The sequence below is a fragment of the Podarcis erhardii genome (genome assembly GCF_964252035.2).
Source record: "Podarcis erhardii genome assembly, chromosome: 8".
NCBI classification, from domain to species: Eukaryota; Metazoa; Chordata; class Lepidosauria; order Squamata; family Lacertidae; genus Podarcis; species Podarcis erhardii.
This window is the reverse complement of record NC_138499.1, coordinates 72,964,413-72,979,347: the sequence shown is the minus strand read 5'-3', so window position 1 is coordinate 72,979,347 and position 14,935 is coordinate 72,964,413. Positions and strand designations below refer to the sequence as shown.

The 14,935-nt window shown below is 47.9% G+C and overlaps 1 long non-coding RNA gene across 1 annotated transcript; it reads right to left on the bottom strand.

The window, feature by feature from the left end:
• Positions 1-265: 265 nt before the first annotated feature.
• LOC309348151 lies at positions 266-12,789 on the bottom strand. Its single transcript, XR_014159239.1, has 2 exons — positions 12,739-12,789; positions 266-455 (listed from the first exon to the last, which is right to left on the bottom strand). It is a non-coding gene; the product is annotated as an uncharacterized lncRNA (long non-coding RNA).
• Between the last annotated feature and the right edge of the window lie 2,146 nt (positions 12,790-14,935).

Below are 14,935 nucleotides of genomic sequence, written 5' to 3'. Positions count from 1 at the left end.
GTTCACTCATGGTGAGTTGTCTGCTTGTGGGTGGCTTGCTAGGTCACTACTTACGTAGTTTTGCTCTAAATAAAAATGGAGATGTGACCATCCACTGTTCCACTATATTAAGCTACTTCTATTGTTGAAAGCTCTTTGGAGTTTTTGTTTATTTCTTTACCTTGATTTACTTTTCCCTATATTACTTTCCAGGGAACGTAATGTGTATTACATTTTCTCATGAAGACTCATCAGATCTAGGATGGTGGCATACAGGAGCACTATATCAGACAGCTTTGTTTATATAAAGTTCAGAGCAGCAGAACTGAATCTTGCATAAATCCCTGCAGCCTTTCTTGCTGTGCAAGTTTATGTTAGGGTTAACAATGGAGCCATTTGTTGATCCTGCAGAATGTTCCAGAATGCCTTCAATCATTGCAGACCTGCCCACCCTAGACTATCTTACATAGGAGAACCTGGAAAAGGACAAAGTTCATGGTCAATGACTAGTTTTTATGGCAAAGGTAAACAAAGAAGAAAAAAAGAAACGTTTTCAGTCAGAGGGAACCGTTGTTTGTCCACAAACAGCTTTCTGGGTCAAGCGGCCAGCAGGACTAAACCGTTTCTGGCACAATGGAACACCGTGACGGAAACCAGAGTGCATGGAAACACTGTTTACCTTCCTGCCACCTATTTTTTTACTTGCATGGGCGTGCTTCCAAACTGCTAGGTAGGCAGGAGCTGGGTCAGGAGCTCACCCCATTGTGCGGATTCAAACCGCCAACCTTCTGATTGGCATGCCCAAGAGACTCAGTGGTTTAGACAACAGCGCCACCCACTATTTATAGCAGGGCTATTCAGAGGAGGTGATATGGGGCAGTGGCACTAGGGTCTCCAGTTGTCGATTAGTTGCCAGATAAACAACAACATGCTTTATCTGTTTGCTTGTATGAAACCATAGACACTTTGTTCTTTGTGCAGGGGCACAGCAACGAACCACGTTCATTCACTTTTCCTCAGTGTCTCCCACTTTACCTTGAATGCTTTAGAATTGCAGAGTTAAGAAGCTGGTTTCTAATAGCAACTATTGTTAAAGAGAAGCTGATTAGTTATAGATTTAGACTTAAGCAACTGTTGTCTACCCCTTAATCTGTGAGGTAATTGTATACCTGTCTATAAAGAAAATAACTAAGTGCAGACTTTGCCTTTTTATCTTCTTCCCCCAACCCTCATTCTGAGAAAGGGCCTGAGAAGTACAGAGCTGAGGCTTCAGAAGTACCCTGGACAGCTCCCTGCAGGGTTTTGGCTGCCACATCCACAAGCGCAAAGGTTTGGTGTTGTTTCAGCTGTAGCCATCCTCAAACTGAGCCTTCAATAGGAGAGGTAACTCTATTCCAATTGCTAACTTTATCTTTGGCAAGCGGAGCCTCTTCAGTTAAATGGGCCCAGCTTGCTTTAGCAATGAATGACTCAGGAAGAGTAGAGGAGACTATGGTTTCACTAAGCCTTCTGAGTGGAGAATGGCAACACAACATCCCCAGGCCAGATATATAATGGCACATTGGGCTCCTCTTGTGCAAATGCTTCTGACTGGATATGTATACCTGGGGCTGGTCCTGAGGCCAATTCCCCCTTGCACTCACAATCTTCAACTTCATCTCCTGAGGAAGAAGAGTCTGATCTAGAGGGTCATGACACACACATATTGAGATGTTCTTCAAATATAATCTCAAATCAATCATGAAACACAGAAGAGGCAAAAGATCTAGTTCTCCCAAGGGGGTTTGGTGGCCTGCTTGTGAATTCCTGCTAGAGTTGCCCTAGTTTATAAAGGGCCATCCTTTATTTGAAGGGCTGTCAGTTCCAAAGATAACCATCAGGAGAAAGAGCATGAGCCATGAACTACCTGGTCAGCAGACTAAAAGGCACATGGGTAATATGCAAACATAAAAATTAGCATAGGAAATGTTGTGCACATGTATATCCTCTTTTGTCCTCTCTTCTATTGATGCATATCATCTTTTTGATGAGGATAGGTTGTTACCAAAATGCCTGTTCCTATGCTTTAGCAGCAGTTTGTGTAAATATGTTACAGTGAGTTATCTCCATGCTATGAATATGCATCTTATTTGCTCATCAGCTTTTCTCTGCAGATGAGTTGCAAGGGAGAAAATTAGACTAGGTGAATCTATTCTTATCCAGTCAGTTGGCAACCCTAAATCCCATGCCAACACCATAAGGTATCTAGAGTCAGTAAACATATAATCAAAGTCAATATTTTTGTTTCATTGTGTATCTCTATTCACTTACATTGAATCCCCATAATCTATGTGTTAAAACAAAACAAGTTTTAAATGTTCCCTCCTTGGCTTAATGCAACAGTTACATTACTGCTGCTAATTAAATACAACTGAAAAAAACTTCATTCATAAACACTGAATCTGCGGAACTTTAATCCTGCAAATGAAAACACTGAAATATTTTCCTAAGCAGCAAAGTATAAACCCTGAAAGCCATCTAGAAACTTCCATTGCTCCTTCTATTTATCTTGCACACAAAAACTGTTTTGCCTTCAGTTCATGACTACAGGGTGGGGTGATAATTGCAGCAGTTACAGTTTGACTAACTTCCTAACCTTTTGGTGAATGTTCAATTAAATTTTATTGTGTAGATGTTAACAGCAGCTATCATGCTATAAAGTTCTCCTTGAGACATATTAAATAGCCACAGTTGACTTTTCAACTGTCTGTCATCAAAACTGTAGCTATACCAACATTTCCCAAAGTTTTGATACCTGGGGTGCAATGATGATGATGTTTTTTTGCAGATGGGACGCAAGGTGGCTTACTGATAAAAACAAGAACTGCTAAAAACATAGAAAAATAAATCATTAAAATGCAATTCAGCATTGAATTAAAACTATATACGTATATAAAATTTACAGTGGTACCTGAGGTTAAGTACTTAATTCCTTCCAGAGGTCCGTTCTTAACCTAAACCTGTTCTTAACCTGAAGCATCACTTTAGCTAATAGGGCCTCCTGCTGCTGCTGCGCTGCCACTGCATGATTTCTGTTCTCATCCTGAAAGCAAAGTTCTTAACCGGAGGTACTATTTCTGGGTTAGCGGAGTCTGTAACCTGAAGCGTATGTAACCTGAAGCGTATGTAACCCGAGGTACCACTGTATTTAGAATGTACCAATAACTGCAATAAAATCAGCATAGCACCATCCCTTTAATTGAAAGCAGTCAATCCCAAAAGCTTATTGGAACAAGAAAATTGTGACCTGCCAGTGAAAGGACTGCAAGGTAGGAGCAAGTCCAGCTTATCTGGGGGAGGAAGTTCCAAAGTCTGGGAGCTGCCACTGAGAAGGCCTAGCCTGTCCCCACCATGTATGCCCGTGAGGGTGGCAGGTCTGAGGGCAGGCCCTCCCCTGAAGATCTCAAACACCAGGCAGCTTCATATGAGGGGATATTATCTTTCAGATAACTTGGACCTAGGCTGTGTAGGGCTTTATAGGTGATGACGAGCATTTTGCAAGGAAGTGGTTTGTTCCCTATAAACAGCTGCTTAAGCAGACCTAATTCTGGATTCTATGTATATTTATACATTAATGTGTAAGTGTAAAAATGTATATGCATATTTATACATTATATCCTTTGCTTAATGAGACCAGCACTTGGCACTGTGCATGGAAACAGACAGGTAAGCAGGGCAGCCAGTGTAGCAAGGGAGGTGCTGTAACCTTCCAGTAGTCCCAACAGTTAACTTCATCCCCAGAAACACACTCCTTCATTGTCTCCTGAGGCAGATGGGTGCTAACCAAAGTAGACCCATTGAAATCAATTGGGTTTAAGTTAGGGGCAGGGGTTGCCATGGTTGGGCATTTTCCAAGGCTACATTCCAGGGCTTGGATCACTGACTCCCTGAATTGTCTACAATACAGAAATAAAATCCACATGCATTGCTCCACCCACTTTTGCCTCTGTCCCCATCCACCCATGTCATGTGACACCTGAAAAGTTGTCCAGAAGGCAATGTGGCCTTTGAACTGAAAGAACATTCCCTACCCCAATATCTTCTCTTCTTCTTTGGCGATCACTCATAGCTGAGTAAGATTGTAAAGGAAGGCAGACTATGTTTAGGGCACCTTTTCTAGCCCCTCCCCCTTTTGGGGTGAGCAGAGTGGATCTTAAGTAGGGTTGCTCAGTCATGGATACAGCTGCTCAGCTGCCTCATTCCTTGAGTCAGAGCGACTGAATCTGTATCCACTACCCATGTGCCGGTTCATGACTAGGGGCTTCCAGATTTCACAGCCCTGCCCCTGTTACCATTTGCCGATCAACATGGTACAATTGGGGGTTTGAGTCTGGGATGGGTTTTTGGAAGATGTCTGTGCGTGAATTTGTTTTATGTGTGTAGATCAGTGCATGCTGACCAATGCACAGTTTTCGCAGTAAGACTCTATTCCGATGGCATGAGTATCACGATGACCAATATATTCTGATCTGCTGCAGCCTTCACAGCCGTTGTAACATACCACTTGTTAACATCTGCCTGTTCTGCCGTTGAGGACTTCTTGGATCATTCTTTGTCTAGCTCCTCCCCTTTGAACATACTGCCTTGGGTGACCCTGCTGGGAGTATGAAACTCCTGACGGCTTCATTCACAAGGGTCATAGGAACGTGCAAGCCCACTCACACTGTAATCTCCATGTTGTGAAAGTTAGCATCAACATTTCTACCCAGAACTCAATGTAACTGAATGGCGAAAAGCCTTGAGGGACACTTGCATAATCTAAAGTCAAAACCTGTTTCATCCCAAAGAACCTGGGTTCAATGCCATGCTTGTCAAGGATAACAGCATATAATAGAACTGGATGCATAGCTACTGTTGGCTTGTTCCAAAAGTTAAGTGCAGAGTTCAAGCTGCTCACCTTTAATTCCCTCCTACTAAAAACTTACTGAACCCTAAACAACCTTCGCTGTGGCTGTTTGCCATTTTTCATTAAGCAAAGGATATACAGGTACACATCAGTCAAACACAATACAGTATTTATGTCAAGCTGGCGTGTCACTCTAGTTTAGGTCTGCACGGCAGCTGAAGTGACAAGTTATGTCTATCCACTGGAATGCAGTCATGTAATTTCTCAGGAACACATGTCACCACAGTATAAATTAGCTGTGCTTTTCTTAGCTGAAAATAAGTCAAAATCATTTCGCATTTTCTGTAGGACTGGAGCTGTCTGCCAGTGGTGCAGAGCGCATGGGGAACAGGTACACAAAGTTGGCTGATTTATGAGACACCACTTGTCAGTCTTGTTTTCCGTATAACAAGCAGCAAGATGAAATGATAGAAAGAAGCATGATGGGAAAAGTTTAGTCTTACAAAAAGTTGTGTCAACATTGGAAGCAGATTTCATATTAGTACTGAACAGACACACACACACACACACACACATTCAGGCTAATATCTAAGATTTAAATAAAGAAGTGAATAGATTTTCCCCAGCGAGTGTCAGAACAAAAATGGAATTATAACTCTATAAAGGTGTACTGCATAAATACAATCATTATGAAATGATCTATCATTGATACCAGTAGTTCAGCAGTAGTCAATGTAGCACCCTCCAGGTATTGTTAAGCTACAACTCCCAATGCTTCACAATGTCCATTCTTCACTTGGCATTACCTACAGTAGGGATGTGGGTAGCGCTCTGGTCTAAACCACTGAGCCTCTTGGGCTTGCTGATCAAGAGGTTGGCACGGTTCGAATCCCCTGACGGAGTAAGTTCCCATTGCTCTCGCAGCTCCTGCCAACCTAGCAGTTTGAAAGCACACCAGTGCGAGTAGATAAATAGGTACCACTGTGGTGGGAAGGTAAACGGCGTTTTGGTGTGCTCTGGCTTCCATCACAGTGCTCCGATGTGCCATTCAACCCCACAAGAGTGACTCAAGAGAGCTATATATGCTATATAAATTATTATTTAGCTATGATGCTATAGTTGTGATGATATCAAGGGCTGGGCAGAGAAGGAGAAGTGGTGGAGACCGCCTCCCCATCCTGACCCTTCCAGGGAGGAGGAAAAGGAAGATAGTATAGATTTGCAACAGGGGTTTGAGGGAGGTAGCAGCTTAGAGGTAGTTGAGGGGAAAAGTTGGCAAACCATGGGAGAGCCAGAGCAACACCTGGCTGACATGTCACTAGAAAGCATCCCAGACCCACCATCTCCCAGAATCTGGTAAGCCTTAAAAGTAGGAGAGCAAACAGCTTAAGACAGAGGGCACTTAGTGGCATCCATAGAGGAGATAATGAGGTTGGTGAATGAGGAAGTGGGTGGTGGAGATTTACTCAGGACAACACCATTAACCAAGAGGCTGGGTTCTATAGCCTCTCTCCGTAAAGTTTGAAATAAAAAAGGACTGTATGAAACTTTTCCTTGTCTGTCAGGGAACTGCCATCAGAGCCAGAGGCAGAGGGAAGGCTCCAGAGCGATGCCGGAGAGGGTCCCAGCAGGGAGAGAGGCAGCCCAGCTGCTGGGGAAGGAAATCAACGTTACACCAGGAGAGAAGGGGGGCAGATGGGGGAATCGGAGAAAAGGCTCCAGGACTCTTCACCGGAGAGTAGTGGGGAGAGCACGGGTACTCTGCTGCCCACACCCTCCCTGCGCAGAAGACTTCCGCGCAGGGAGAGTAGGAGGAGACTTGGCGTCAAAGAACTTTTTTGCTGGAAGAAGTTTAAGAAACGCCCACTGACGGATTCTGCCAGCGACTGAGACAGCCACGAAGTGAAGGGCTGTCCAGACAGAAAGGGTTCAACCAGGCAACCAAGCCAAGAGTGGCGGCAACGTACGCATGAGCAACCCCCTAGAACCATTACAGCAATCTGTCAGTCCCCGAAGTTGCTTGTGCGCAGCTCAAGAGAGGCAGCACAATGAGCCAACCCAAGGAAACCGGAGAAACAGGGCAAGCAGCTGGAGTGCAAAATCTGGTAGAGAGGAACCGAGATTTGGAACAGCATGTGGCCCTCCTGACGGCGCGGCTGGAGGAAAGACGAACTCAGGATGCACAGGTCAGACCCACCCCCATCGCAAGGAAGGTACCGGGGCTGGTACACAAGTTTGGGGGAAAGCCCCAGGACTACAATGCGTTCCGAACGGAAATAGAGTACGCTTTGGAACTGCAGCATAATGACTTTGCTGATGATGGGGAGAGGGTAGCCTACATTGTGGGGCATCTGGAGGATGGGGCACACGAATGGATCAGGCCCCTAATGGCCACGCAAAATGCTGCCTTGAAGGACCTTAGGAAATTTTTTCAAGCAATGAATGCGATGTATTCCAGTGAAGTGGAGCAAAGTGTGACACGTCGGGAACTGATGGGGTGCAAGCAGGGGAACCAGTCAGTTAGAGACTATTGGTCGCTGTCAGGGCTGCCTCTAGGTCCCAGCTCACAGAGGACCAACGCCAGGCTGATATTATGTACAAAAGTCTTTATTGAAGTATAATTTCCATTTTAAAGCCAGAGCGTGCAACCCTACGTCTAGACTCTAGATCGGCGAAGTCCCCTCTGAGTCACTGCCCCTTCCGCACCAGTTTAAGATCCTAGCCCGGCTCCACCTCCTGCGCTGTTCCTTCCTCCTCTGGGTCCTTCTGCCCCCTGGGGTTTCCTCCCTCCTGGACTCTTCTGACGCTGACCCCCCTGAGTCTTGCCCTTCCTTCCGGCGGGCTTTAGGACCTGGCTCCCTATCCGGGCTACTTGCTGTGCCGCTCGCCTGTACATTTGAACTTGGCGCGCGCGCCCAGCCGGTGACTTTCCTCTTGACCGTTTCCCCACTCTCCGATGGAGGCGTGGCCAATCCTGACTCATCTCCTCCCTCTGGTGGTGGGAAGACTGGTCCCGATGCCTGGGACTCCTCCCCCCCACTACGCTCTGGTGGGGATGCTGGTCCTGATTTCCAACTGCTGCTCAGGGAGTCCCCGCTGGCCCCTTCCTTCTGGGGTTTCCCCCTTGGCACCCCCCTTGCCCTGGCCATCGGCGCTCCTCTCTGTGAATCTTCCGATTCGCTGGAGAGACTCGTGGAATCTCTCTGACCACTGTCACTGCCTACACCCCCCTCGTATTCCTCCTCCTCACTCTCCATTTGCTCCTTCTCCTGTGTCTCTGCTCCTGAACCCCTGACAGTCGCGCTTTGCGATGTTGATCCACCGGCTTGGGTGGGATCTGGACTCTGAACCTATTCCACAGTCGATGGATCAGCTGACCAAGGCTGTGCTTGCGATTGGAGTGCGCCAGGAAGCGCGGGCTCAAGAGTAATGCGAAGTGAGTGGGGAACGTTGCCATGACTACCGCATTCCTGAAATACCGAGACAGCCTTCCCAGGCGGCTGAGCCAATGGAAATAGATGGCGCACGCGCACGCGCGTGAGGTTTCAAACCTCAGTGGAGATCGCAAGAGGGAGGAAAAGGATTGGAAAACCACCAAGAAGTGTTTCCTCTGCCAACGGCCAGGACATTTTGCCAGGGTCTGCCCTCAAAGGAAGGCCTGGCAAGGAATGGTGGGAGCTGCTGGCTGTGAGGAGAAGGGGGAGGAAGTGCAGGCGCAGGGAAACGACAATGCCTGGCTGCCGACCAGCAGGGGCAGCAGCCAGGCCAGCAACCAATAGAAGTGCCCCAGCCTGACACTCCCAAAGCAGCTATAGCAATAGAAGTGGTGCTAGAACTCCCGAATGGGCACCCAGTCAAAGTTAAGGGGCCGCTGGATTCAGGCAGCTCCTGCAATTTTTTCAGCAGGGACTTCGCTCTGGAGCATCAACTCCACCTGCTGCCCCTGGATTATCCCTTGCAAGTGACCACTATCGATGGCAGGGAACTTCTGGGGGGGGGAGTGACACACCAGACGCCACCCATGAGAATGAGGGTTTCCAGGCACACGGAGACCATTGTCTTTCACGTAGCCACACTGGCGGCCCCCCCAATAATGCTGGGGATGAGCTGGCTGGCACTGCATGATCCAGTAGTGTCATGGCATCAGCGGTCAGTCACCTTTGGGTCAGCTTACTGCTTGGAACACTGTCTGGGGGGGGGGAGAACCCAAGGATGACAGTGGCCAGGGTGGCTGGGCTGGCTGTGGAACCAAAAGGGGAGGTGCCACCACAATATGCTGACCTGAAGGAAGTCTTCAGCGAGAAGGAGGTGGATAGGCTACCCCCCCATAGGCCCTTTGACTGCCAAATCAACTTACTCCCAGGGGCTCAGCTGCCGGTGGGTAAGCTGTATGTCATGTCTGACCAGGAGATGCAAGAGTTGTGACAATTTATTGACAAGAACCTGAAGAGGGGGTTCATAAGAGAATCAAAGGCGGTGGGGGGCAGTCCAGTGTTCTTTGTGGACAAAAAAGACACAAATCAGCCTAGGCTTGTAGTGGATTACAGGGGGGTCAACCTTGTGTCCGAACCCGTGACCTTTCTGATGCCCAGAATTGACGACATTTTAACACGGGTGAGGCAGGGGAAAATTTTTACCAAGCTGGACCTCAGAGGAGCGTACAATTTGATTAGGATGAGGGAGGGGGATGAATGGAAAACCACCATGTTCACCCCCCTGGGGGCTTTTGAATACTTGGTCATGCCATTTGGATTACAATCGGGCTCCGCCTGTTTTCAAGCATTCATGCACCACGTGTTGGGGCCCCTGCTGTACAAGAATTGCATGGCCTTTTTGGATGACGTCTTAATCTATTTGGACAATGAGGAGCAACACGTCAGAGACGTCAGAGAAGTACTACAGAGACTGCAGAAGCACCAGTTGTGGGTCAAGCTGGAAAAATGCCAATTTCATGCCAGAGAGGTCGAGTTTCTGGGGTACAAGTTGTCAGACAAGGCCCTAGCTATGGACCCAAGCAAGGTGAAGGTAGTGCTGGAATGGAAGGCCCCCAAAACCCGGAAGGATGTGCAGAGGTTCTTGGGGTTCAGCTACTTCTACAGGAAGTTCATAAAGAACTTCGCTCACCTGACCGCACCCATCACAGATTGTCTGAGTAGCAAAAAGAAGTTCGCGTGGACCGAAAGTGCCCAGCAATCCTTTGAAAGACTGAAGAAGGCGTTTGCTTCAGAGGAGCAGCTCCTGCACGTGGATCTGGAGAAGCCCATGAGACTGGAGACGGACGCGTCTGACCGAACCGTTGGGGCGGTCCTTTTGCAGCTGGGGGCCAAGCAGGGCTGGAGACCGTGTGCCTTTTTCTCAAGGAAGCTGAGCAAGTCGGAGCAAAACTATACCATGTATGACTGCGAACTGCTGGCAATCTATGCGGCTTTGCAACAATGGAGACATCTGTTGATAGGGGCGCGGCACAAGATCCAGGTCTGTACCGACCACAAGAACTTGGAATACTGGCGGACCGTGCGAGTACTCAACCAGAGACAGATTCGATGGGCTCAGGAGTTCTCCAAGTTTTCCTTCGAGATACGATACGTGCCGGGAGAGGAAAACGTAAGAGCGGATGCTCTCTCCAGGAAGCCGGAGTACATGGAAGGAGAGGGACCGCCAGAGATCCGACACGTGTTTCCCGAGAAGAGATGGGTGTGTGGGGGAGCGTTGGTTGGGAAACGAGAACTGGCAGGGCTTACCAGAGACGACACGTTCACTCAAGCCAAAATCAGAGAACTTCGGGATGGAAGGGAAGACAATGGAGGGTTTGAGGAAAAAGAAGGGCTACTGTATTATAAGGGGGCACTGTATGTACCGGGGGAGACCTTGAGGGGGAAGGTACTCAAACAGCTCCATGACAATCCAACCGCTGGACACTTTGGACAGCACAAGACCATACTGCTCGTCACCAGGTAGTTCTGGTGGCCAAAGGTGAGGGAGGATGTACGGGAATATGTATGGGGGTGTGACCGATGCCAGAGGGCAAAAGGGGAGAGGGCTGCCCCCGCAGGGTTACTGGAACCTTTACCCACACCGGGAAGACCCTGGGAGGTGGTGTCCATTGATTTCATGACCGATTTGCCCAAGTCGAGGGGGAAGACAGCAGTCATGGTAGTAGTCGATCTACTGACCAAGATGTGCCATTTCATAGCTTGCTCACATGCGGTGACGGCGGAGGAGACGGCCAGGTTGTTTGTAGATCACATCTTCAGGCTGCATGGAGCTCCCTCGAGGGTCATCTCGGATCGCGGGAAACAATTTACTTCCCGGTTCTGGAGGAAACTCATGAGCTTGCTACAGGTCGAGGTGGGCTTCTCGACAGCTAGGCACCCGGAAACCAACGGACAAGCAGAAAGAGCGAACAGTATACTCCAGCAATACCTGCGCTGTTACGTCAGCGAGAGACAGAATGATTGGGTAGAGAAACTAGCGTTGGCTGAATTTGCATACAATAACGCTGAACATGTGTCCACGGGAATGAGCCCGTTCATGGCCAATTATGGGTGTCACCCCAGAGCCTTCCCGGGGAGGAGGGAGGAAGCATGGAGTGTACCCATGGCAGAGCAGTTTGTAGAAGAAATGGAAGCCTTGCACCAGCAACTCAAAATGAACTTGGAGCGGGCCAAGGAGGTTTACAAAAGGCAGGTGGGCAAGCACCATCGGGAGGGGGAGCCATACGGGTGGGAGACCGGGTGTGGTTGTCAACCCAAGGGTTACCCCTAAAGGGAGGGTGCAAAAAGTTGCAGCCAAGACGGCTGGGGCCTTTTGAAGTAACACAACAGGTGAACCCAGTGGCATTCAAGCTCAAGTTGCCTGACAGCATGAAGATACATCCGGTGTTCCACAGGTCCTTACTCTCACCGTACTGGGAGGGGCGGGAATTTCCGGGGCGGGAGGGAGGAGTCACCACCCACCCACAGGTAGAGGAGAGGGAACACCGCAACCAAGCCACGGAAATACTCGATTCAAGGTGGCGAGGTCGCCAAGTGGAGTACTTGGTAGCTTGGGAGGGAGAACCCAGGTCAGAAAACACGTGGGTCCCCGCTGAGGCGATCAATGAGGGGTATCTGGTGGAAGAATTCCACAGCCTGTTCCCGGATAAACCAAAACCACTAGCGAGATTCTGGGAGGAAGAATTTGGAACCACAGACAACGAAGAGGACTTTGTGGGTTTTCCCGCCTCCGAAGAGGAGGGAGGGGAGGAGTCCGAGGGAGAAGAATCAGACTGGGAGACCCACCCCGCGGGAAGAGATCGGAGCGGGTGGGAAGCGGGTTTTGAATCCTCAGAGGATGGCGACAGCTCCTTCAGGGGATTCCCCGCATCGTCGGCCGAGGAAAGGGACGAAGTTAGATCAGAAGGTCGGGCTGGGGGTGGAGGGGGCCTGGGGGGAGGAGGTGGATGTCAGGGAACTGCCATCAGAGCCAGAGGCAGAGGGAAGGCTCCAGAGCGATGCCGGAGAGGGTCCCAGCAGGGAGAGAGGCAGCCCAGCTGCTGGGGAAGGAAATCAACGTTACACTAGGAGAGAAGGGGGGCAGATTGTCTTTATACTATTCTGGGCAACCAGCCAGGATCTGCTGACAGCACCCTGACAGCAGGGAGCAGAGAGCAATAGCCATTCAAATTACATACCTTCCAAACTTTCTTGAGAAAGGAAATGTGATTGTATGAATCCATCCCAAAGTCAGACATAAAGTTGATTATTTGATGGGTACAGGCTTGTGAATGTATATCTATTGGCCTAAACTTGATGGGTTACAAACTGGCAAACCTATCTAAAACTTTTCCCCAATAGTAAAAGTTAATATATCCCCCAAATAAAACTATTCATCACCTGTTATGGAGATCCATCTTGACAGTGCTGAGATGCAGTCTGACTGTTAACTGCTTTTGGCTTTACCAAGACTTAAAGCATAGCCTCTTTGTGACATCACATGTGACATCAGAATGGCATATTTCCATTCAACCTAGACTATCTCCATGCCAACAGCAATGGCCAATAAACATCTGCAACCAAGTAACCATCAGCCTGACTACCCAGTGGTTTCTAAATAGACTATTGGATGTTTAAATTTTGCTCTCATAATCAAAGCCTGGAGAAGAGCTGTGTACATTCTGAAAACCTGCTTCCACTGTTAAAGAAAACTAATTGTCAGAGACTGGGCAGAGGGGACTTAGTGCCACCCGTAGAGTAGGTGATGATGAAGATGATGAGGAAGTGGGAGAGATGGGGGGTGGAGTGGAGATTCACTTGGGACAACGCCATCCAAGAGGCTGGGTTTATAGCCTCTCTCTGTAAAGTTTGAAATGAAAAAAGAACTGTAAGAAACTTGAAACTTTTCCTTTTCTTTATACTTTCCTGTGCAACCAGCTGGGAGCCACTGACAGCACCCTGACAGATGCTATATAAATTATTATTATCACCATCAGTATTATTAACAATTCAAAGACAGCTCTGGAAGTCTCTGTCCTGCACCCTCTTCCCTTTGCTTTCCTTCTAATCTGTGCCCAGGTTTCTTTCCTTAAACAACAGTGGTTGCTAAAAAGTTGCACACATGCAACTTAGTCTCCATGAGATTTGAGTGTCTGGATTATAGCCAATAGAAATAAATGTCCTTTTTATGATAGTGGCCATTAATATTCATGGAAGGAAAGTGGTAGATCTTGGCAAAATATTTTTGAGCATTTACGCATTACAGTGGTACCTCGGGTTACATACGCTTCAGGTTACATACGCTTCAGGTTACAGACTCCACTAACTCAGAAATAGTACCTCGGGTTAAAAACTTTGCTTCAGGATGAGAACAAAAATTGTGCTCCGGCAGCGTGGCAGCAGCAGGAGGTCCCATTAGCTAAAGTGGTGCTTCAGGTTAAGAACAGTTTCAGGTTAAGAACGGACCTCCGGAACGAATTAAGTACTTAACCCGAGGTACCACTGTATAAGGTTATCATGAGGCGACAAGCAGCTATAGTCTCTCTGCATGTGAGGAACAGCTAGGTGCAAATGAATCTCAACAATTAGCCAGCGATCTGTCCTGAAAATCGGTGTTTATGTCATTACAGGCTGGATATGACACCTTCATGGAAAAGTGCTGTGACACCTTGGAGACTAAACTGCCTTATATGTTATCTGAGCTATTATAGGCAATGGCCTACTTCATCAGGTGATAAGCACTCTGGGGAGTGGTAGACACAACATGCAGCATAAAATTAGGGCAGTCTCTCAAGCTGTTTTGCTCCCTGATGTAAAAATGATCTCACTTTCCCCTAGCATATCGTTTTAACGGTTGCAGTTCTGATTGGCAACTCTTTCCCCCTAACCCATACTAGTGTCTAGAGAAAAAAGGCAATGGAATGCAAGCAGGAAAATTGTATGATGGGCACACAACATAGGGCCTTGTTCCTCAAAGGAGTTGAGCAAGGAGGGACTCTTTTTTGCCCACTTGAGGGCTTCTTTATTTCGGACAACACCTATTTTATTTGTTGTTGTCGTTGTTTAGTCTTTTAGTCGTGTCCGATTTTTTGTGACCCCATGGACCAGAGCACGCCAGGCACTTCTGTCTTCCACTGCCTTCTGCAGTTTGGTCAAACTCATGCTGGTAGCTTCGAGAACACTATCCAACCATCTTGTCCTCTGTCATCCCCTTCTCCTTGTGCCCTCCATCTTTCCCAACATCAGGCTCTTTTCCAGGGAGTCTTCTCTTCTCATTAGGTGGCCAAAGTATTGGAGCCTCAACTTCACAATCTGTCCTTCCAGTGAGCACTCAGGGCTGATTTCCTTCGGAATGGATAGGTTTGATCTTCTTGCAGTCCATGGGACTCTCAAGAGTCTCCTCCAGCACCATAATTCAAAAGCATCAATTCTTTGGGCATCAGCCTTCTTTATGGTCCAGCTTTCACTTCCATACACCACTACTGGGGAAACCATAGCTTTTACTATATGGACCTTTGTTAGCAAGGTGATGTCTCTACTTTTTAAGATGCTGTCTAGGTTTGTCATTGCTTTTCTCCCAAGAAGCAGGCATCTTTTA